Raw genomic sequence first — 27,107 nt, forward strand, 5'->3', positions numbered from 1 at the left:
TGTTTAAATGTCCTTTCAAAACCTCATCAAGATTATTAAAAGTTAAAAATATTCCTATCCAGAAAAATCTATATATTAATAAAGACTTAATTTGTATTTGAGGGTATCATTTTAAATTTTATAATCTATGGGGGAACATTTATTTCTTAATTCCTTTATAATATAAATAATGTAATGTAATATGATAAATAATATTTATAAAAAAAGGACTTACAATTAGTAACCCAGGGAAACTATAATGACAAGTCCTTCGGTTAGAGACTATCATTAGTTAACAATTCATCTCATTCCCTTAATTGAGCATTAAGTGAGTATGTACTAGTTGAGGTATCCTAAGTTGTACTTAGGTAGACATCGTCAGTGGAGTTTGGGCCACAACACTTGTCGGTTATTTTGTTACTATGAATGTATGATAAGTGCTAGTTGTAACCCTGCATGGGTATACCCTTGTTATCTATTTCATTCACTAATTCTCTTCCAAGGATTGACATACTTTGACTAGAAAGATAACAATACGATATAATATAAGGGATTTACTTTGCGAATCAACATTACATTCTGGTGCTTCGACCAAGTGTTAAAGTGTATTGAAATGATTAATAAGAGAGAATAAATATATATTATTTGGTATTGTAATACTAAATCTTTACAAGGTTATGGTTCTATAATTTTGTAGGATTCAACATTTTTATTGAGTGATGAATGCATTAAATTTTCTAGACTACAAAGAGACAAAAGGAAAGTGTATCAATACATGTTTGGTAATTATTTTTCTTACACAAGAACTGATGCAATGGACAAGATGATAGCCTAATTGAAATTGTGATTCCATAAGTCGATTCATGATCCATGCATAGGAAGGAGAGAGACAATGTTGCTGGATTAATTCAGATACACCGATCAAGGACTAGCCACATATCCATGAGGATATAATTGTTGTTATTCCTTTAGCATAATGACCAACATGAATATATTTAAATTTCATAGGAGGCTTTGTTGAGGGTTATTAAACAATGAATTTTGAAGTGGATTAAGACCTTTCTTCACCTTGAGTTGACACATGATGCATGCCTATGTATTGTAACTTGTGTTATTTTGTGTAATCTAGAGGAATAATAACTACACCCCATAATAAGGTAACGAACTATAAGAGCAGGCTTCTAATACAGATATTCATTGATGTTGCAGGTGCATTTTGTTGAAGATCTATGCTATATATATTCTGCAAATTTATTTTATCCATTCAACTAGAGCATGGTTCTCTTATCATTGTGATGAAACTATTTGTTAAGATCCATGATGGTTTTTTTTGGCAATACGCTACTAAAAACAATAGTCATATAATTTTACCAACGAGTTTTAATCAATTTATTTCTTAAGTGTTGGAAGAAAAATCACTATTCCTAAAATCAGTATTTATTCACTATTCTACAATATTTCTATTTTCAATTGTTATAAGTTATTCATCTTAAGTCATATTGGGTACATCATGTATCAACAACAATATTAATATACTACTTATATATTATATATATCAACACCCTAAATAATTATATAAGGCTTCGTGATATTTTATAACACACTCTGTTTTGGGTAAAGATATAGGTTATCTAATATTATTAAAAAGAAATTATAAGAATTATCTAAGAAATTTATATATAGTGATTTTAACATTGAAATGCCCATAGGACTTAAGGGTTTGAGCCTACCTCTAATGCCATATGCAACAACCCCAATATAAAATATACAAGTAATTACATCAATTTATGTGATTAGTAATCAACACACAACTATTTAACTATTTAACATAGAATTTGTAAAACACGAGTAGAAACGACTTACTTGTACTGAAGATATTCCTTACTTATACCTTTAGAGTTGAGTTCTCTTTGAATTCTGCTACCTGCAACAAAGTTTTTGGGGACGACTCTCCAGCCAACCATAGGCTCAATTGCACATCATATTTATACAACTAGCCACTCTTGAGCCCTCAATCAATGTACTACTGCTAGAGAATCCTTTGTCTCACAACACTTTTCTCTCAAGAGAATGGATGAAGGAATGATGAATCTCATCTTTCTCATCGTCTATTAAATAGACTAAACAAGGGAAATGGATCTGCATGTGCATATTCCATGTGTCAACATGCAACTTTTATTTCTTATTTTAAGTTTTAGTTAATTTAATATTTCTCTTAATTTAATTCTTTCTTATTTTATTGTTTTTTACTTTTTGATAACTTTCCCTCTCTCTCTCTCTCTCTCTCTCTCTCTCTCTCTCTATATATATATATATATATATATAATGGAGACTCCATTATTGTTATTTACTATTTTATTTACTTATTATTATTATATTTTCTTCATTATTTATTATTTATTTACTATTATTATCTTTTCTTTAATTTTTTATTATTTATTTACCATTATTATCTTTTCTTTATTGTTTATCATTTATTTGCTTATATTTTAATATTATATTATATTATTTTTTATTTTTTTATGTTTTTATTCTTATTAGGGGACATTACAATTAGAAGACCAAGAAAAGAGGTTCTTAGGTCTTACAGAATTAGAAACATACTATACAACTATTTGTTCTCTTTAACTAGTGCAATAATATTTTATTCTTAAGGACATTGACTCGTATATTACCAACACTATAAACCATGTGCCTTGAAAATGATAAAAATCTTATTACTAATATTCCACCTCGAGGGAAAATCCTCCTTTTATAATGAACATAATGTAGAAGACAATATTTGATGATCCTAAGACTGGTCTCCTTGGTATATGTATAGGAAATAAAGGGTATATTGAAATTTTACGGCCTATATAACAATGTAACAATAGAAATGTAATAACTCAATATATAAGGCTTTTAGGTTTAACATGGGGCTTAATGCTTAACATGCACCTTCCATTCCAACAAGTGTTGTCCTCAAGAATTGACTAATTGTAGGTATTTCTACATGCACCACTCATCTTCCCATGTCACCTCTTCCACTATTATCTTCTTCCATTTAATGAGGTACTTGGTAATTGCTAGATTCCCAACTTATTAATCCTTGTTTCTAGATTTTTTTTGGTTCTGTAATGATTTTTCCTTCTTTAATAATCACTAGTAAAATAGTTTGTACTGGGATCTTGTTCCCAATTATCTTCTTTAAGAAATAAACATGGAACATTAGATGTACACATGAATATGGGGGAAATCACAAGTTGTAAGCCATACTTCCAAGACTATACAACACCTTATAGGGGCTATGATACCTTCCGTCTAATTTATTTCCCTTATTTTGTTGCTTGAGGGACATTTGTTTATATGGATTTAGTCTCACAAGTATGAATCCCCCCACTTTAAATTCGCTTCCATTGTGTTTTTGATGTATATATGTATATATTGTTTCATCTTATTTTGTTATACAATCAATTTTCCTTCACTAGTTTGAGAACCTCTTGTTGGTGACTTATGTGGTCCCCCACTACTTGAGCCTTTAGAGTTCCTTTCAAGTGTGATGTGATTGATGGAGGATGATATCCATAAAGCGCTATATATGGGGAGATATTTTATTAAGTATTGAATGATGTGTTGTACAAACATTCTTCTAAGGGTAATCACTTGATCCATCATGTATATTTATCATATGAAAATCAATGAATATATACTTCTAAACAATTTTTCATAATATAATTTTTCCCATCAGATTGAGGATGGTATGATTAGGTGTGAGCAAATTGAGTATGAAAACAAGAAAATAATTCTGTCCAAAAATATGTAGTGAAAGTATGATCTCTATAATTTACAATAATTCTTGGAATTCCATATAGCTTTTGGACTATTTCCATGAATGCTTCTACCAATATACTTGAATTCAAAAATGAAAAGGAGAGAAAACATTGGAATAATTTGTCATTCAATCTACCACTACTATAATGACAATATTTCCTTTAAATATGGGTAAACCTGTAATAAGATCCATTAAAAACTCTTCTCATTTTTGGCTCAGTATGGCTAATGGTTATAGGTTCATTGGGTCTCGATTTTATATCCATTATTCTACTAGAATACCACACACTTAACCACAAAATTTTGCATATATACTTTAAACGTTTCCCCAAAAAATTTATTTCTTGATCCTATGGTATGTTTTCAAGAACCCCAAATGTCCTTCTATAGGAGAAGTGTGTAATTAAAAAAGGACATTATGTTTGAGTTGAGAATTCTTACATAAATGTAAGTGATCTTGATACCACAACAAATCATTCTTCCATATAAGTTTTTCAACTACATTAGGGTCTGCTTGTACTTCTTGAATGATCTTGCACACCTTCCCATAATTCTTCCATTCTATCCTTGATTCTTCTACCTAGTGAAATTCTAGAATGGAAATAGCACATAGTAAAACATCTATGTCTTCCACTTTCTTTGAGGGTGCATCTAACACAATATTTTCCTTTTCCATTTTTTTGTATGATCTCAAAGTCATAACCTATATTTGTAACCCATTTTCTTTTCTCTTCTCAAGATAATATTTGTTCCGAGAAACAATTCAAGCAAGTTCCTGTTTTTTTTCTCATCCAATTCATTCAGCTTCAATTGTTAGCAATCATTAAAAATATTTTTTAGATTCTCTTTGGTCTTTATTGATTAATTTAGCAATTGTTAAGAGATACTTTTGTGATAATTGTATTTCATCATCCACTTCATTATCTTTACACATAAACTAGTGGTTCACATCCTACAAATATTTCATTTAACCATTATTCTTCTGTAGCACACTCTCTAAAGATTGCATCTTCTTGATGTGATATGGTATAATAATATGCTGCAGAGTTTATGGTATAACAATATAGTTTATGGTGTGGAGTCAACAAAATCTGAAACCGGCGGAGATATAAACTGTCATATGGCACAGGCTCCAATGTGATACCACCACCAAAAAAGACATGCTATGTTTAATATATAGTTAAATGATAATGCCGTGGGGACTATGGGTTTGGGTTATAAATAATATGATAAATATAGAGTGGGTTTATAACCATAGAACCATATTGTTATATGGCTATAATAAATGCGATATGTGATTTAATTCATTACTATGTTTTCTATATTTGGTTTAGTCACAAACACTATATGTGTACTGATATTCCATGAAGGAGAGATAGGAAAGGTGAGCTTGGTTCCTTGAGTGGAATTGTAACATTCTATGTAGCAGAAGAGTTTTTATGGCAAATTTTGGAGACTTGGAGACGAAACTTTGCAGGCTTATTCCTGGAGCTCTAAGAAGTCTTTTTTTTCAGCCATGAGTTGCGTCAAAATTTTGAGGTCGAGCAGAACATAGCTAGACTAGCCAGGGATATTGCTGATATAACTTTGATGTATTTTATGGGCTTTGATGTTTTAATATAAAGGCCTCCCCGTTGAAGACCAGGGCCTAGAGATGTAGACTTGAAGTCAACCGAACTCCATTAATAATCTCTTGGGCCGCTTTTCTTTTCATGATTTGCTATTCTATTTTGCTGCAAAATATCTTATCGGTTCTTCATGCTTGTGCTTAATGTTGTTTTTAAAGAATCATGCATTAACACTTTCTAAAAGACAATAAATCACACTTCAATTAAAGATATTTTTGGGATCATTTAGTATTAGAGCCAGCTGTTGATAATTGTGGTTTGAAGTGTTCATGATCACCAAGAGCAAATCAAAGCTTGGTGAAGGAGAAATTGTTGAAGGAGATCCAGAAATTGGCTTGAGAAGAAGGAAAACTTGAGGAGAAGAGATAAATGAAGAAGGAATCGGTGATCATCTGTTTGGATATGATGCAGGCTTCATGGATGCTTTTAGGACCTTGTGAGCTATGGTCGAAGAAATGTATCGAGAGTTTAAGAAATAAAAGGGTGAAGACGCAAAATCTAAAGATGAATAAGGACAACCATCACAATCTCGAAAAGAAGATGAAAGTGATCAAAAATACCCTGTCACTTCTCACTTGACTCCACCTGAAACTTCGAAACCATTGTTGAAACTCAATGTTAAGTTTGAGTTACCCATGTACAATGGAGAAGTTGATGCCGAGAATCTTGACAATTGGGTCAAGTAAATGGAGGTATATTGTAGCATGCAACAGATCATTGAAGATGAAGTAAAAATCAGACTAGCATCGCTTCATTTAGCAAGAACAACATTGATCTGGTGGAAAAGTAAGTTACAGAAAGGTACTGAGCATATCGGTAACATTTTTCCTTGATGGTCTAATTTTATTACTGCACTTCGAAAGAAATATTATCCATAGGGATATAAGGAAAATATTTAATAGAATGGCAAGGACTAAATGTTAGGAAAGGTTAACCATTGCAGGAAAATATAGATGAGTTTCGTAAGAAGGCGTTGATGTTAGATATTCCTTTGTATACACAAGAATCTCTAATGGAATACATAGGAAGGTTACCCAAGTATGTTCGCAATATGATATTTATGTTAAGTCCTAATAACCTAGATGAAGTGGCAATACAAGTGACTTACATTGAAGAAGGTAAGTTGGGAGTTGTGGTATCATCATAATCAACAGCCAGAATGGAGAGCAAGGGAAAAGGGAAAGCAAAGAAAGTAAACATCACCAAGAAGGAGGTTGAAAATATATCTTGTAAACATTGCAAGAAAGAGGGCCATGATGAGGATCATTGTTAGCAATTGCATCCTAGAATGAAACAAAAGTGGATCAGAAAAGGGAAGAAAAAGATTGCAACAACAACAAAACAGTTGGACCTAGGGTCAAATTGAGGGATGAGACATAGATCACAACATTGGTTATGACCTGTAAACCTGATGAAGGTAATGATTCTAATAGTTCTAGATGCAAGTTATTTCATATAAGGGTTCTTATGAAACATACAAATATCGACACATTGTTAGATAGTGGATCTCAAGCTAACCTAATTTTAGAGAAAGTGGTTAAGAAATTGGGACTGAAAACCATAAAGCATCGTAAACTAAATATTTTTATTTGGATGGGAAGAAATCATAAATTACGAGTAATTGAGAAATGCATGTTACTATTTGCAACAACTTCTCAATTTAAGGATAAGGTGATGTGTTATGTGTTAAAACTAGATACATGTGGGATGGTCTTGGGTAGCCCATATTTATATGATATAAAAAAGAACTTTTACAAGGAACAAAATCAATATCACTTGTTCAAAAAAGGAATTGAATATGTTGTACATTCTCAAACAAAAAAGCAGATAAATCTCTTATTATAGTTGAATAGCTGAAACAAACTTCTTATGCTAGTAAAGATGTTGTGGTACAATCTAAAGAACCTAAGCAAGAGATCATTAATTTTAATTACAAATAGAAAGACATGATTGAGGGATCTAAAATTGAACATCAACAAGAGTTGCAGCATGATAAGTTGAGTTTTGTTTCAGCTATGAACAGAAAGCAGGGTATGGTTACAAATATGTCAATACTTTCAATGTTATTAATGGGTTTATTACTATTTAGTGGTGCCTGGATATTAGCAGCAAATATGAATGTAGATGTGGGTGAAAAAGGACTTGATATATTTTGTAGTTTGTGTGTTTTGTTGTTGATTGCATGAATGAGTAAAGTGTATAGGTTCAGAACAAGGTGGAAATATACCGCCCAAGTGGGAAAATGGAACCCACATTTGTTTTATGGAACTAAGCCCTTTGGTTGTCCAAAAGGTCTTAGTGGAGAGGAAATGATATGAAATTGATCAATTGATGATCAAGGATCTAGAAAAAGATTGGAAGTCAAAGTTACTGGATTCAAGTGGAAGAAACAACATTGCATAGAGCTCATAGAAATGACTCAAAAAAAACTTGAACGGACACATTTGGAATCCCGATGAAAGAGAAAGAGCTCGTTGACATTTGTGGGTAAGCAAGTAAATGAGGCCTTGTAGGCCAAGTGACAGCTCCACAGTTTGACGTGGCAGTCAACAAGTAAGGCGAAGTCTAGTTTGGGTGCAGATCTTCATTACATGACGAAGGTAAAAGTCTCATACCACAAACATATAGTTTATGAACATATATAATATGTGGTGTCAAAACCATATATTAAAAAATAAGCCATGTTATTAAAGTTTCCTACCGCAAGTTTATACATTACAAAATGGTGAACACACATTACATATGTTTGAGAACCATATAATATGCATATGTTAATGCTGCAAAGGATATAATATTAAAACTATGTATTAAACATAGTTTATGGTATAACAATATGACGCAGAGTTTATACTATAACAATATGGTGCAGAGTTTATGGTATAGAGTAAAAATGATCTAAGACTGCAAGAGATATAAACCATCATATGCCATGGGCTCCAATGTGATACCACCGCTGAAAACGACATTCTATGTTTGATATATATTTCAACGACAATGCGACGGGGTATAACACTATGGGTTTGGCTGATAAAGAATATGATAAATATAGAGTGGGTTTATAACCATAGAACATTGAAAATTTTACGGGCGAATGTTCACCCTTAGGCTGAAATTAAGGGGTTTTAAATTTTTAGTGTGAGAATATTTTCTGTCATAGTACATTTTGACAAATCGCCTCAAATAGCCCACCTTATTTTAAGGGAGAGGGTAAAAAAGGTAAATTTAGCCCCTGAAATTAGGAGTTACAACCTTTCATTTGCCCTATTTTTCAAGAATAGGTTTTATTTAAGTGAATCCTATGGCCAAATACCATATTTATAAAATAGGTATGGAAAATTAATAAAAATATAAATAAATGAGAGGTATGGTAAATAAATAAAACACTCTTTATATTTACTCCAAAAGTCACCTTATATACATGCAAGGGTGTAAAAAAATAAAAATAAAAATAAAGTGGAGGTATGGTAAATAAATAAAACCTCTTTTTATACTTACTCAAAAGATATGGTAAATAAATAAAAATATAAATAAACTAGATGTATGGTAAATAAATAAAAGCTCTTTTTATATTTAGTCCATAACCCTCTTTCTATTTATGAAGGCTTAAAAAAGAGGTTTTATTTAAGTGAATCCTATGGGACAAATACTATATTTATAAAAGAGGTATGGTAAATTAATAAAAATATAAATAAACGAGAGGTATGGTAAACAAATAAAACATTTTTATATATTTACTCCATAAGTCACCTTATATTTACGAACACTCAAAAATGAGTTATATTTAGGTGAAACATATGGGAAAAATACTATGGGCCAAATACCATGGGCTAGATTATTATTAATTCCATGCAAAAAAACATTATTAACCCTAATATTAGTATTAATAAAAATAAAAATGGCACATGGTATTGACCCATGGTATTCACATGGAATGTAGCCTATTTAAATGGGGGGATTAAACCAGCATAAATCCATCTTTACTCTGGATCTACTAACCCTCGAGAGGTATCAAATATCGTGATATGCAAATTAGCATAGAGTGAAAAAATATTTGATCCCTCTCAGGGCTTGGTGGATCAAGAGTAAAAATGGATGTTGTAATTTAATGTATGTTAAACATTTTAACTTAGTTAAAATAAAAAATAAAATAAAAATCAATTATTAATTTTATTAATTTTTATAAATTACTAATAGTAATTTTTAAGCTCCAGGTTTATGACAACCCATGGTATTGACCCATGGTAATACCATGGTATTCATGTGAGCATAGACTATTTAAAGTGGAAATTCTATCATCTTAGATCCATCTTAATTGTGGGTCTACCAAGTGCTCAAAGGAATAAATAGATTTCATGCCCCTAAGAGTGGTAGATGTGGAGTTTGGTTTTTATGATAATGAAGATATTAAATAGACTTAGGAAATTATATTGTAAAAACATATTAAGGTGAATGGTTAAAGCTACATTTAGTCACTTCACAAAATTTAGTAAATAATACCAATATCTCCATTAATATTGGTTTTTAACTTTTTTTGATTTAACAAAAAAAATTCAAAACAATGAAACCTTATCACTCTTTCTGCTTCACCCTCACAGAAGATTTCTCACCATTTTTCAAACATTCTCAACATGATATCTTCATGAAAATGTTTAGGTACTGATGTTGGATTAGTTGTTTGAAAAATAAGTTGGTTTGTACAACCTTTCATCTTCTGTGCTATTCTTAGTTTGTCCTAATGATCTGTAGGGGTTGGAGCCACTACACCATATTTTCCTAAAAGATGGATATCGTTCACCAAAAAGGAAATTAATATACATGTTACAACGCTGTTAAAAAATGCGAGACCTATGAGGGTAGTGAATTATGCTAATAAGCAATTTAGATTGGGAGAGACATAATTAAATTTTATTGTTTAATTGAAGATTTCAAATTAAAATAATAATAAATCTACATTTATATATTCATATATTGATTGGAAGGATTCTCATAATGGTCACTTCTTTCAATTAGATCCCCTTCAAGCCCTTGGGATACCTAATACTTTCTTATATAACATAGTTGGAACTTGCTACTTGTTGGCATGTTGGGGTAAACAAACTTGATGTGTTTTTTTTTTTTTTTTATCTCGCAGTTGGAGTCTATGGAATATGAAAGAAATTTGATAACTTGAAAAAAGTGGTAGCTAGACAAAAGTTGTAGAGAAAAGATTAATCTCTCCTACTTTGACAGAACTCGTTGTCAATATCAACACCTACAAGAACTTTGTTGTGGAATATTACCAAAACTAATAGAAGGATATGAAAGAGTGTATTGTAAGAACCTTGACAAACATGACCATTGAAACTTAGAACATTGTTTGTAGGAAAAGAAAATTATGTTTCTTTTTCCAAACATGTATGTTAGTATATTACAGTTTAATGTATATGTTTTCTTATATCATATATGGTTTCATACTTTAACAAAACATTCGCCAAGACTTCATAATGTTTTATTATTCAGTAAAATATTTTCCAAGATCTTACAAGATTTTATAATTCAGTGAAAGATTCTCCATCACTATACAAGATAATATAATTTGGTGAGAGATTCGCCAAAAAAATTATATATACATATTATATTATTGATAAAATCACCTCCCATTTTTCCTATGTATCATGGGGATTAGCCCATTTATTATAAATATAAATTTAGGGTGGTTCTTAAAATTTTCCCTGCCATAGAACCATATTGTTATATGGTTATAACAAATGTGATATGTAATTTAATTAATTACTATGTTTTCTATATTTGGTTTAGTCACAAACACTATATATATGTACTGATATGCCATGAAGGAGAGACAGGAGAGGTGAGCTTGGTTCCTTGAGTGGAATTGTAACATTCTATGCTAGCAGAAGAGTTTTTAGGGTAGTTTTTGGAGACTTGGAGGTGAAACTTTGTAAGCTTATTCTTGTAGCTGTAAGAGGTATTTTTCTAAGCCGTCATATGCGTCAGAATTCAGAGGTCGAGCAGAACACAACGGGACCAACGACGGATCTTATTGATGTAACTTTGATGCATTTTTTGGGGTTTGAAGTTTTAATATAAAGGCCTCCCCATTGAAGACTAGGGCCTAGAGATGTAGTCTTGAAGATAGCCGAACTCTATTAATAATCTCTTGTGTTGCTTTTCTTTTAATGATTTTCTATTCTATTTGGCTGCAAAATTTCTTATCGGTTCTTCATGCTTGTGCTTAATCGTGTTTTTAAAGAATCATGCTTTAACAACTTTTTAAGGAAAATGAATCAAATTTCAGTTAAATATCTTTTTGGGATCATTTGGCATCAAATCCAGTTGTTGATAATTGTGATTTGTAGTGTGCATGATCACTAGGAGCAAATCAAAGCTTGGTGAAGGAGATCCATAAATTGGCTTGAGAAGAAGGACAACTCGAGGACAAGAGATGGCTAAAGAAGGAAGTAATGATCATCCATTTGGATATGATGCAGGATTCATGGATGCTTTCATGATCTTGTGAGCCATGGTCAAAGTAATGTATCGAGAGTTTAAGAAAGCAAAAGGTGAAGACGCAAAATCTAAAGACAAAGAAGGACAGCCATCACAATATGGAAAAGAAGATGAAAGCGATCAAAAAGACCCTATCACTTCTCTGTTGACTCCACCTGAAACTTTGAAACCACTTTTGAAACTCGATGTTAAGTTTGAGTTACCCATGTACAATGGAGAAGTTGATGCCGAGAAGCTTGAAAATTGGGTCAGGTAAATGGAAGTATATTGTAGCGTGCAACAAATCACTGAAGATGAAGTCAAAATCAAACTATCATCACTCCCTTTAGCAAGAACAACATTGATCTGGTGGAAAAGTAAGTTACATAAAGCTACTGAGAATATCAGTCAAATTTTTCCATCATTGATTGATTTTACTACACTTAGAAAGCAATTTTATCCATTGGGATATAAGGAAAAGTATTTAATAGAATGGCAAGGACTAAATGTTAGGAAAGGTCAATCAGTGCAGGAATATAAAGATGAGTTTCGTAAGAAGGTATTGATGTTAGATATTCCTTGGCATACTCAAGAAAATCTAATGAAATACATAGGAGGATTACCTGATTATGTTTGCAATAATGTATTTATGGTCAATCATACTAACCTGAATGGAGTGGCAATACAAGAAACTGACATTGAAGCAAGTAAGCTTGGAGTTGGGCTATCATCATAATCGACATCCAGAATGGAGAGCAAGGGAAAGGGAAAGTGAAGAAAGTAAACATATCCAAGAACGAGCTTGGAAGTCTCGCTTATAAACATTGCAAGAAAGAGGGCCATGACGAGGATCACTGTTGGCAATTGCATCCCGAAATTAAACCAAAGTGGATCAAAAAAGGGAAGCAAAAGGTTGTAGCAATAGTGAAACCTTTGGACCTAGGGTCAAATTCAGGAGACGAGAAATAGATCACAACATTGGTTATGACAGGTAAACCTGATGAAGGTAATAATTCTAATAGTTCTAGACGCAAGTTATTTCATATAAGGGTTGTTATGAAACATATAAAGATTGATACATTGTTAGATAGTGGATCTCAAGCTAACCTAATTTCAGAAAAAGTGGTAGCAATTGGGACTAAAAACCATAAAGCATCATAAACCGAATACCTTAATTTGGATGAGAAGAAATCATAAATTACAAGTAACTAAGCAATGCATGTTACCATTTTCAATCACTTCTCAATTTAAGGATAAGGTGATATGTGAAGTGGTAAAACTAGATACATGTGAGATGGTCTTGGGTAGCCCGTATTTATATGATAGAAAAGCAATATTTTATAGGGAACAAAATCAATATCACTTGTTCAAAAAAGGAATTGAATATGTTGTACATTCTCATAACATAAAAGCGGATAAATACCCTTTTATAGTTGAGAAATTAAAACAAATAGCTTATGCTAGTAAGGATGTTATGGTAATATCTAAAGAACATAAGCAAGAGATCATTAAAGTTAATTACAAACATAAAGACATGCTTGAGGGATCTAAAATTGAACATCAAAAAGAGTTGTAGCATGATAAGTTGAGTTTTGTTTCAACTATGAAAGGAAAGCAGAGTATGGTTACAACTATGTCAATACTTTCAGTGTTGTTAATGGGTTTATTAATTTTTAGTGGTGCCTAGATATTAGCAGCATATATGAATGTAAATGTGTCTAGAAAAGGACTTTATATATTATGTAGTTTGTGTGCTTTGTTGATGATTGCATGGATGAGTAAAGTGTATAGGTCCAAAATAGGGTGGAAAGATACTGACCAAGTGGGAAAATGGAAACCACATTTGTTTTATGGAACTTAAGCCTTTTGGTGGTCTAAAAGGTCTCAACGGGAAGGAAATGATCTGAAATTGATCAAGGATCTAGAAAAAGCCTAAAATTCAAAGTTACTAGATTCAAGTTGAAATAGCGCCATTGCGTAGAGCTCATAGAAATTACTCCAACGCAACTTTAATGGATGCATTTAGATTCCAGGTGAAAGAGAAAGAGCTCATTGAAGTTTGTTGGTAAGCAGGTAAATGAGACCTTGTAGGCCAAGTGGCAGGTCAATAGTTTGACATGGCGGTCAACAAGTCAAGTCAACTCCAATTTGGGTGTAGGTCTTCATTACATGGTGAAGGTAAAAGTCTCATAGCACAAACATATGGGTTATGAACATATATAATACATGGTGTCAAAACCATATATTAAAACATAAGCCATGTTATTAAAGTTTCCTAGCACAAGTATATACATTACAAAATGGTGAACGCATATTACAAAATGGTGGGTACATTACAAAATGGTGAACACACATTACATATGGTTGAGAAGCATATAATATTCATATGTTAACGCTGCAAAGGATATAATATTAAAACTATGTATTAAACATAGTTTATGGTATAACAATATAGTTTATGGTGCAAAGTTAACATAACATGAAACTGTCAGAGATATAAAACATCATATGCAATGGGCTCCAATGTGATACCACCGCCGAAAACAACATTCTATGTTTAATATATAGTTCAATGATAATGCCACAGGGTATAACACTATGGGTTTGTGTTATAAAGAATATGATAAATATAGATTGGGTTTATAACCATGGAGCCATATTGTTATATGGTTATAAAAAATGTGATATGTAATTTAATTCATTACTATGTTTGATATATTTAGTTTAGTCACAAGCACTATATATATGTATTGATATGTTATGAAGGAGAGATAGGAGAGGTGAGTTTGGTTTCTTGATCAGAATTGTAACATTCTATGCAGTAGAAGAGTTTTTAGGGCAGTTTTTGGAGACTTGGAGGTGAAACTTTGCAGGCTGATTCCTGGAGATGTAAGAGGTATTTTTCTGAGCCATCAGTTGCGTCGAAATTTTGAGGTCGAGCATAACAAAACTAGACCAGACAGGGATCTTATTGATGTAACTTTGATATATTTTTTTGGCTTTGAAGTTTTAATATAAAGGCCTCCCCATTGAAGATCAGAGCTTAGAGATGTAGGCTTGAAGATAGCCGAACTCCATTAATAATCTCTTGTGTCACTTTTATTTTCATGATTTGCTATTCTATTTTGCTGCAAAATTTCTTATCAGTTCTTCATGCTTGTGCTTAATGGTGTTTTAAAATAATCATGCATTAACACTTTCTAAAAGACAATAAATAACATTTCAATTAAATATCTTTTCTGGATCATTTGGTATCAGAGCCAGTTGTTGATAATTGTGATTTGAAGTGTGCATGATCACCAGGTGCAAATCAAAGCTTGGTGAAGGAGAACTTGTTGAAGGATATCCAGAAATTGGCTCGAGAAGAAGGAAAAATCGAGGAGAATAGATGGTTGAAGAAGTAAGCGGTGATCATCCATTTGAATCTGATGTAGGATTTGTCGATGCTTTCATGACCTTGTGAGCCATGGTCGAAGAAATGTATTGAGAGTTTAAGAAAGAAAAAGCTGAAGATGTAAAATCTAAAGATGAATAAGGAAATCCATCACAATTTGGAAAATAAAATGAAAGAAATCAAAAAGACCCTATCAATTCTCTCTTGTCTCCACCTGAAATTTCGAAACTGTTGTTGAAACTCAATGTTAAGTTCGAGTTACCCATGTAAAATGGAGAAGTTGATGTTGTGAAGCTTGAAATTTGGGTCAGGAAAATCAAGGTCTATTGTAGCATGCAATAGATCACTAAAGATGAAGTCAAAATCAAACTAGCGTCACTTTGTTTAGTAAGCACAACATTGATTTGGTGGAAAAGTAAGTTACAGAAAGGTACTGAGCATATCGGTAAGATTTTTCCATGATTGTTTGATTTTATTACTGCACTTAGAAATAAATTTTATCCATTGGGATATAAGGAAGAATATTTAATAGAATGGCAAGGACTAAAAGTTAGGAAAGGTCAATTAGTGCAGGAATATATAGATGGGATTCATAAGAAGGTGTTGATGTTAGATATTCCTTTGTATACTCAAGAAACTCTAATGAAATACATAGGAGGATTACCTGAGCATGTTCGTAATACTATATTTATGTTCAATCCTACTATCCTGGATGAAGTGGCAGTAAAAGTGACTTACATTGAAGCAGGTAAGTTGGGAGTTGAGATATCATCATAAACAACAACTGGAATGGAGAGCAGAAGGAAAAGGGAAAGTGAAGAAAGTAAACTTCACCGAGAAGGAGGTTGAAAATCTCTCTTGTAAACATTTCAAGAAAGAGGGCCATGACGAGGATTACTGTTGGCAATTGCATCCTGAAATGAAACCAAAGTGGATCAGAAAAGGGAAGCAAAAGGTTGCAGCAACAATGAAACCATTGGACCTAGGGTCAACTTTAGGCAACAAGACACAGATCGTAACATTGGTTATGACTGGTAAACCTGATGAATGTAATGATCCTAAAAGTTCCAGACGCAAGTTATTTCATATAAGGGTCGTTATGAAACATACAAAGATCAACATATTGTTAGATAGTGGATCTCAAGCTAACCTAATTTAAGAAAAATTGGTTAAGGAATTGGGATTGAAAACCATAAAGCATCGTAAACTGAATACTTTAATTTGGATGAGAAGAAATCATAAATTACAAGTAAGTGAGTAACGAATATTACCATTTGCAATAACTTCTCAATTTAAGGACAAGGTGATGTGTGATGTGGTAAAACTAGATACATGTGCGAAGGTCTTGGGTAGCCTATATTTATATGATAGAAAAACAATCATTTACAGGGAAAAAAATCAATATCACTTGTTCAAAAAAGGAATTGAGTATGTTGTACATTCTCATAAAAAAAAGCGGATAAATCTCTTTTTATAGTTGAACAGTTAAAACAAACAGGTTATGCTAGTAAAGATGTTGTGGTTAAAACTAAATAAGCTAAGTAAGAGATCATTAAAGTTCATTACAAATAGAAAGTCATGCTTGAGGGATCTAAAATCGAACATCAAAAAGAGTTGCAACAAGATAAGTTGAGTTTTATTTTAGCTATGAAAGGAAAGAAGGGTATGGTTACAGCTATGTCAATACTTTCAATGTTGTTAATGGGTTTATTACTGTTTAATGGTGCCCAGATATTAGCAAAAAATATGAATGTAGATGTGGGTGAAAAAGGATTTGATATATTCTGTAGTTTTTGTGCTTTGGTGATGATTGCATGGATGAGTAAAGTGTACAAGTTCAGAATAGGGTGGAAGGATACGACCAAGTGGGAAAATGGAACCCACATTTTTTTTATGGAACTTAAGCCTTTTGGTGGTCTAAAAGGTCTTAGCGGGGAGGAAATGATCCAAAATTGATCAATGGATGATCAAGGATCTAGAAAAATCCTAAAAGTCAAATTTACTAGATTCAACTAGAAGCAACACCATTGCGTAGATCTTGTAGAAACGACTCCAACACAACTTGAATGAACGCATTTGGACTCCGAATGAAAGAGAAAGAGATCGTTGAATTTTGTGGGTAAGTGGGTAAATGAGGCCTTGCAAGCCAAGTAGTAGCTCCACAGTTTGACGTGGCAGTCAACAAGTCAAGTCAACTCCAATTTGGGTGCAGGTATTGATTACATGGTGATTGTAAAAGTCTCATAGCACAAACATATGGTTTATGAACATATATAATATGTGGTGTAAAAACCATATACTAAAACACAAGGCATGCTATTAAAGTTTCCTAGCACAAGTATATACATTACAAAATGGTGAATCCGCATTACATATGGTTGAGAACCATATAATATGCATATGTTAACGCTACAAACGATATAATATTAAAACTATGTATTAAACATAGTTTATGGTATAACAATATGGTGCGGAGTTTATGTTATAACAATATGGTGTGGAGTTTATCGTATAACAATATAATTTAAGGTGCGGAGTCAACATAATCTGAAACCACTAGAGATATGAACCGTCATATGCCACAGGCTCCAATGTGATAGAACCACCGAAAATGACATGCTATGTTTAATATATAGTGCAACAACAATGCCACGGGGCATAACACTATGGGTTTGGGTTATAAAGAATATGATAAATATAGAATGGGTTCATAACCATAGAACCATATTGTTATATGATTATAAGAAATGTGATATGTAATTTAATTCATTACTATGTTTTCTATATTTGGTTTAGTCACAGACACTATATATATGTACTGATATTCCACGAAGGAGTGATAGGAGAGGTGAGCTTGGTTCCTTGAGCAGAATTGTAACATTCTATGCAGCAGAAGAATTTTTAGGGCACTTTTTCGAGACTTGGAGGCGAAACTTTGCAAGCTTATTCCTAAATCTGTAAGAGGTCTTTTTCTGAGCCGTTAGTTGCATTGAAATTCTGAGGTCAAGCAGAACACAATTGAACTAGCCAGGGATCATGTTTATGTAACTTTGATGTATTTTTTGGGCTTTAAAGTTTTAATATAAAGGCCTCCCTGTTGAAGACCAGGGCCTGGAGATGTAGGCTTGAAGATAACCGGACTCCATTAATAATCTATTGTGTCACTTTTATTTTCATGACTTGCTATTCTATTTTGCTGCAAAATTTATTATCAGTTCTTCATGCTTGTTGTTAATGGTGTTTTTAAAGAATCATGCATTAACAATTTCTAAAATACAATAAATCACGTTTCAATTAAAGATTTTTTTGGGATCACCCAATCTACAATGATAAATGTTGTCAAGGTGAAATCCTTTCTTCTTTATTACCATAAGCTAAAGTCCTTAATCCCCTTTAAATATATGGAAATTCTTTCTCTTGCTTGCACATGTGTCCCATGTAGTGCATACTGAAAACTTAAAACCAATCATATAACTTGCATGATATTAGGTCTTGATGTTTTCAAACATAATGGCATGTGAATAATTGACCTATACAAAGTTTGATTTGCATCTATACATTCATCATATTAGATTAATTGCATCCATTGACCATGGAAATGCTAATAGGTGCACAATTTTCCATTCCAAAATTCTTCAACCTCTCCTTAAAACAATTGATTTGAGATATGAATATATAGTTACCTGATTGAACAACCTCCAATCCTAGGAAGAATGGTAATTATACTAGAATGGACATTTCAATCTCTCTTTTCATTTCTACTACAAAGCTTTGAATCATTGTGTCAGCATCTCTTCCAAAGATGATTTCACCAATATAGACAATAATTAACAAAAAAAATTCATTATATGTTTTGATGTAAAGGTTTCTATCTACTACTCTTCTTTTGAATCCTTGCTTTTGCAAATATTTATCAAGTGTTGAATACCATACCTTGGGAGCTTACTTTAGTACATAAGTTTCCTTATTTGACCTACACACATCGTCTTCATTTTTTGACAATTGAATTTGTTTGGTTTTTCTACATATACCTCATCTTCTAAGTCTCCATTAAGGGAAGTTGAATTGACATTCATTTGATATACTTTCAAATTTCTAAAACATGTAGATTCCAAGAACATTTTTATTGCAGTAAAAGTTTCTTCAAAATCAACACCTTCCACTTGTGCATGCCCTTGGAAAATGAATCTAGCCTTATTTGTAACTATGTGTCCATCTTCATTTAATTTTTTCCTAAATACCCACTTGGTTCCAATTACATTATTATCTTTTGGTCTAGGCACATGTTCCCATGTCTCATTTTTCTCAATCTGATTTAACTCTTCCTCCATAACATTGACCTGATGCTCACCTTCACTAGGTTGTGAAAAAATCTTAGGTTCTATTTTGCATGAAAAGGAGAATTTTGCATGATTTTATGTGCTTATCAATCTCCTTCTGGTCTAAACCCCTAAATATTTATTTCCAAATATTTGTTTTCCTAGATGATTCTTATGAAAATATCTATATCGAGTTGTTGAATGTTGAATTTGTATCTTTTTTAGGTCCTTATTATACTAGTGTAACACCAATATTGTTATTGTTGTGCCCCATAGAACCAACTATTGTTATTTTTGAGCCCTTACATTAGTATTTTTATGTAGGACCTAATTATATTTTGACCCTTTATACTCCTATATATACCAAAGAGGTCTTGTCATTTAAATCATCCCCGATATTTTCATTTATGATGTAAAGGAAGGTTCCCCCTTGAGGTGGCTTATTATATATTCATTGATCTATTTTTTGTTATGTTTGTGTGCTATTTTGATCTAGTTACATAACATTTCATATCAAAGTTCTTCATCCTAGGGTTTTGCTGCTTCAAACAAGCCATTACAGAATTTTCACTATAACCTTTTTCTGTGAAGCTTCAGATTGTGAAATTACTTCCATATGGATGTGATATATTTATTAAGTTTTGATTATAATTTCATACCTTGGTTCACTATATTTTTGGATATATGGTCCAAGGAAATTAGGGTATCTATCTGCTCCATGATTCAGTCTCAAACAGGTGTCTCGAGGAAAATTGTCCTAACTCTCTCTTTGAGAATTAGATTTGAATTTTGGGAAAAGTGACTAAAATTGCACATGTTGTAGTTTTTTGTGTAGGAGTTTTAGGGCCGAAGGTTGAAATAGTGGTATGTGGCATCCTGTAGAAGTTTTCTCTAGTGAACTAGTCCATAATCAAGTCATCTTGGGATATTTGGAATAACTTTATCTTGAACAATCCAATCTTGGTCTGACTTGTGGTGTCGGAAATAAGCCACATAATTTCATAGCTTAGGAGGTTGAAATAATAGAGGTACAATAGTTTCAAGGCAAGTTAGATCGAAAAGTTGAAAATAAATCTCTTAAATGGTGTGCATTTTAAAATTTGCATAACTTTTGTTCGAAAAATAAGTTTGAAGTGATTAAAAGGGCATAGTGAAGCATATATTTTACTATTTTGTTCCAAAATTCTTGCCAAATAGAAAAATTATACCCCCATTAATCCCTCATAAAGCTCTTCTATGATGCATGAAGAAGAAGAAATGCAACATGATATATCAAAATTATGGGAACAAGTGCAACAATTTGCACTATAAAAAGGAGAAATAAAAAATGAATTGGAATCTAATATGGATAGTTGAGAAGAAAACATGGAAGTTTTAAAAGAAAACATGGAAGGTTTGAAGGAAGGTTTGGAAGGTTGCTACAATAAAGGTTTCCTGATGGTGACAAGGTAGTCCATGAAACTCAAGATGAGAACAAAAGGAATGTGAATCATGATTTTACAAACTCTAACTTTGGGTTAAACACCAACCATATTCCAAATATAAATATGATGAATTTTGATGGAAAAGATCTAGTAACATGGATACTACATATGGATTGGTTCTTTGATCTACATGATGTGCAACACCAACAAAAAGGTACAAATTACATCTTTATATTTAGAACCAAATCAATTTGTGTGGTATCAATGACTTTGTTCTTGTAAATCCCTTGTCACTTGGACAATTCTTGTAGAGAAAGTGATTAGAATATTATGAGGATACAAAGAGAAATACCTTCTTTAGCCTATTGATAAATGTCAAGCAAAAGTGTTTAGTTGCGAAGCACATTGAGGACTTTCGAAAAGTAAATATCAAGATAGCTAATATTCTAGAGGAGCCTCTGATTGATGTCTTCCTATGGAATTTAAAGAATAAAATCCAACACAAGCCTCGCCTTTGGGAACATAAGTCATTAGAGAATTCATTTAGGGTGGTAAGGCAAATTTAAATTTAAATTATGGCAACAAGGAGGTCTACCACTCATAACTATAAATATGGAAGTTTTTCCACTCCTATCCTCCCATAACCTACAATTTTGACATCAAAAAAAATGGAGGAAAAAAAAATAAAGGGCTTTGTTATAGTTGTGATAATAAATACAGTAAAGTTTATAAGTTTGTTGAGAAGAAATTATTTTAAATAGATTGTGAAGAGGAGGAAGAAAATGAACAAGAAACATAAAAATAAGAAGATATACACTAGGAACCAACCCTAAGGGTTGAAAAATAAGAAATGAATCTGACCATATCTTGTAATGCATTGGCGGGAATTACTACTCCTTAAAATGTCAGGATAGAAGGATATATCAAGAAGAAAAAGGTAACACTGTTGACCGATTCATGTAGTACCCATAATTTTATTTATTGTAAGATAGCCACGGATTTGAATTTATTTCTATATCCACCACCAAAGTGTCAAGTGATGGTTGCAAATGGAGGAACTATAAATTTCTCAAGGAAGTGTCATAATATCATTCTAACTATGATGGAATATGTATTGAATATTCCAATGATTTTCATTCCAACGGGTGATGCTGATGTTATATTAGGAGTCTAATGGTTAGAATCTTTGGGGATGATATCTTTCAATTTTCAAGAACTTTTCGTGAAACTTTTCTAGGAAGGAAACGAAATTGAATTAAGCGGTATCATAGGGAAACATGAGAAGATAATCAACTCTAATGGCATGACAAATATTTTTAAGAAGGAAAAACGAGGGGTAATTGCATAATTATGCAAGCTAGATGTTAAAACATCTAAGTCATCCATTTTTCTCTATCTCTAAAGTTTCCTCGAGAATAATAAGGTATTTGAGACCCCCAAAGGTATTTCCACTATTCACAATCTTGATCATTCTATTCAGTTAATTCTAGGAAGTGTGCCTCCAAACATTAGACCTTATAGACATCCCTATGCCCAAAAGAGTGAAATTGAATGTGTATATGTAGAAATGCAAGAGGAAGATATAAATAAACCTATCCAAAGTAATTTCTCTGCTCCAATGGTATTGGTGCATAAGAAGGATGGGTTGGCATATGCGTCTAGATTATAGAGAGATCAATAAGCTCACTATTAAAGATAAATTTCACATTCATGTCATTGATGAATTGTTGGATGAACTACATGGAACAATTTACTATACCAAGCTAGATATTCACTCAATATATCATCAAAATAGATTGAAAACACAAAAAATTACGAAAACAAAATTCATAACTAATAAAGGTCATTATGAGTTTTTGGTCATGCCTTTTGGCATTACTAATTCACCTTCCACATTTCAAGGTTTGGTGAATTCCATTTTCAAACCCTTCTTTAGAAAATTTGTGTTAGTATTTTCTGATGATATCCGATATACAACAAGTCTTGAAAAGATCACGTTCAACATGTTGATAGGGTGCTCAAACTATTGGAGGAGAAACAATTGTAAGCAAAACCCTTCAAATGTTTCTTTAGGTTATAGGAATTGGAATATTTGGGTCATATTGTATCTCATGAGGGTGTTCAGGAAGACCCTAAAAAAATTAAAGCCATAAAGGAATGGGAAATCCCAACAACCTTAAGGCATCTTCGAGTATTTCATGGGCTAACAGGGTATTATCACAAGTTTGTTAAGAATTATGAGAAAATGGTAGCACCACTAATCACTTTACTGAGGAAAGATGCATTTTTTGGGGATGCAAAAGCAACTAAGGCCTTTGAACATCTTAAACAGGTAATGTGTTGTGCTCAAGTCTTAACTACACCAAACATCACATAAACATGTATTGTGGAATGTGATTCCTCATGAATTGATGTTGGGGTTGTTTTAATTCAAGAAGGAAAACCATTTCTTTTGAATGTCATCCAATGAAGGGAAAGTATTTACACAAACGTATTTATGAGAAGGAAATGTTGGAAATACTACATGCTCTAAATAAATGATGCCCTTACCTAATGGGAAGACCCTTCAAAATAAAAATAGATCATGCTAGTCCTAAATACTTCTTGGAACAAATATTATATTTAGAATCATAGAAAACATGGGTAAAAAATATGTTGGGTTATGATTTTGAAATCTTCTACAAAAAGTGGAAGAAAAATGTTGTTGTAGGTGCACTCTCAAGAAAGGATGGGGACGTGGAAGCATTTCTTTGTGACATTTCTATTATCCAACTTGATTGGATAATAGAAGCAAGGAATGAATGGGAGAATGGTTAAGAGGTGTGGAAACTCATTCAAAAGTTTCAATAAGATCCGAATGCATCTAATACACTTATCTAGAAAAAATATTCAATATGGTACAAAGATCACTTATTTTAGAATTGAACACCTCTCCTATAGGAAAGCACTATGGATTTTTAAAAACTTACCGTCGGGTTAAGAAGGAATTTTTTGGATGGCCTTAAACCAGATATTCAGAAGTTTATGGCAGAATGTTTAGTTTGCCAACAAAATAAAGTTGAGACAATTAAGACCCCAGATATTTTACAACCATTAGTCATTCCAAGTCAGTGTTGGGAGGAGGTCTCAATGGATTTTATCACAGGTTTAACCATGTCCAAAGTAAATAGTGTCATCACAGTGGTACTTTATAGACATACCAAGTATCACACTTTTGTGAACTATATTATCCTTTCAAACCCAATACGACTGTTACTGCATTTGTGGAAACAATTTAAAAGCTACATGGAAACACAAATGTTATTTTAAGTGACAAAGATCCTATTTTCACTCGAAAATTTTGGACAATTATTTTCTTTTCTTGGTACTCAATTAACTCATAGCGCATATTATCATCATAAATCTGATGTGAAAACTAGGATAGTGAACAAATGTTAGTAGGATATATTTTTTTCTTTGTATCTGATAAAAAAACAAAATGGATCAAGTGGTTACCTCTCACAAAATGATGGTATAACACTTCCTTCCATATTGCAACGAAAATGGCCCCATTTATGGTGATTTATGGATATCATCCATCACCCATCACACTATCTATAAGAGACAATTTTAAGGTTCAAGCAATGTAATATAGCATCGAACATCAACAACAAGTTCTCCAACTCTTAAAGGATAACCTGACTCTAGCACAGAATCAAATGAAACAACAGGTAGATCAACATCATGAAAGAAGTTTTGTTGTGGGTGATTCATTATCTTTATGACTATGACCATACAAACAAATGCCCGTGAAGAAAGCTAAGAAGGATAATAAATTATCACCCAAGTACTATGGAACTTACAAGGTGTTGCAAAATATTGGTGCCATGTGGCATCCAAATTCGGAGCTGCCTGCATCTTCGTGATTACACCCAATTTTCCATTTTTCACTCTTAAATAAGGTTATAGGTGACAAGCTCACAGTTCAAATTATTTTTCTGGAGCTTGACAAGGAAGGAAAAATCATATTGGAGCCTAAAGGAATCATGGAAATAATAATCCAACAACTATGAAATCAATAAATATCATAGTATTTCATTAAGTGGGAAAAATTAAATGTTGAAGATTCCATATGGGAGGATGAGTATTTCATACAGAAGCATCCATAACTACTCAAGCATTGAGGAAAACACTTTTTTGAAGGAGAGGAGAATGTTAGATCTCTATAATACTAGTGTATCCCCAATATTTTTATTGTTGTGCCCCAAATAAACCCACTATTGTTATTGTTAGGCCCTTACATTATTATTTTTATGTAGGCCCTAATTATATTTTGACCTTGTAGACTCATGTATATAACAAGGAGGTTTTTCATTTGAATCATCCAATAATTGTTCATTTATGTGATGTAAAGTGAGGTTTCGCCCTTGAAGTGGCTTATTATCTAGTCATTGATATAATTTTTCTTATGTTTCTAAGTTATTCTGATCTACTTACATAGTAAAATGCTCCTCCTCTTCCTCTTATTATTTATGTTCTTCCTCTTCATCTTCTTCTTCCTTTTCATTATCTTTGTTAATTCTCTCCTATGATTCTTCATTTTCCTGTTTTTTTTTTTTGTGTGTAATTCTTCATCTATTCTTACATCAATGATTTATACTATCTTGTATAATATTTCTTTGTAACATTTGCAGTCCTTTCTTCTAGATGAATAACCAAGAAAGGTTCCTTCATTTGTTCTACAATCAAACTTCCCTAAATTGTCTTCATTTATCTTGACATAACACTTTCTTCCAAATACTTTGAAAAGTTTAACTAAAGGAGATTACCTTTCCATAATTCATAAGGATTATTATTGTTTTTTTACCTTGATTTCAACTTTATTTAGGATGTAAGGTACTACATTAACTACTTATCCCTAGAAGGTGTCTAGAAAAATTTATTCGTTTAGCATTGTTCTTTCCATCTCCTGCACAATTTTATTATTTCCTTCAACAAAACCATCCTGTTGAATGGTCCTTGCTATTGAAAAATGTCTTCTAATCCCATGATTTTCAAACAATTCATTAAATTCATTAGAAATAAACTCTTCTCCTCTATCCTATATCGAACATTGATATTTAGATATGCTTTATTTTCAACTAGGGATTTGAAGGTTTTAGACTTCTCGAATGCTTCAAATTTCTCTTTAAGGAGGGTAACACATGTCCTTCTTGTATAGTGATAAATTAAAAGCATAAATCATGACTCACATATTAATTTTTTTTTCTTGTATGCTTACAAAGGTCTATATGAACAAGTTCCACTAGTTCTTTTAATGAGTACTATTTTTTCTTGAAGTTGACTCTAGTTTGCTTCACATGCTAATGTGGCTTACAAATATTATAACTTGGATTTGAATTTTTTTTCATTCATTTTTACTATTTTTTTTTATTGGACGGTAAAAAATGATATGACCCATATTTTCTATGTCATAACCATCTCTCATCCAATTTTCCCATACAACATTGTTTTTTCATTTTATCTTGGATATATTGATCCAGGTGGATATTGGTGGTCACCTTCCTATTCCACTTGGACCCCCAACACAATTTCATTTCAGTTTCCTAATTTCCAACATAGTTCCTTATTTCGTATTTTTTCTAATTTTAGTAGTTTTTCAGGTCGTGAACTTCCAGAACTGTTTTGAGACGCTAAATTGCATTTTTTTTGGAAATAATAAATCACATGGCTTTTGGTTTGATTTTGCAGTCAAAATTTGTTGTCCTCGAATAAACCTTTTTAAAAGGCTATTGTGTGTATCAAACAAAGATCATATTCCAAAGTTATGACCTGGAGAGTTGACATTACAACTAACCCCAACGGGGCCCACAAAATTTGTGCACTTCATCTCCTAGGGTTAAATTTTTGGATGTTTAGGGTTTTCCATTGCTTTTTTATGAAAAAAATTCTTGAGAGCATCATCGTAACTTTGTTCAAAAGGCTTTTGGTTGTCACATCTCTTCTAAGAGATAAGTTACTATCACCCAAGCTAGTTTGTTTCCTTCTTGATTGTAAATAGTTTTCAACAATTGCTATTTATTAATTG

This window comes from Pinus tabuliformis, chromosome 9, assembly GCF_031772625.1.
Source record: "Pinus tabuliformis cultivar Carrire ecotype Pingquan chromosome 9, CPIR1, whole genome shotgun sequence".
Taxonomy (NCBI): domain Eukaryota; kingdom Viridiplantae; phylum Streptophyta; class Pinopsida; order Pinales; family Pinaceae; genus Pinus; species Pinus tabuliformis.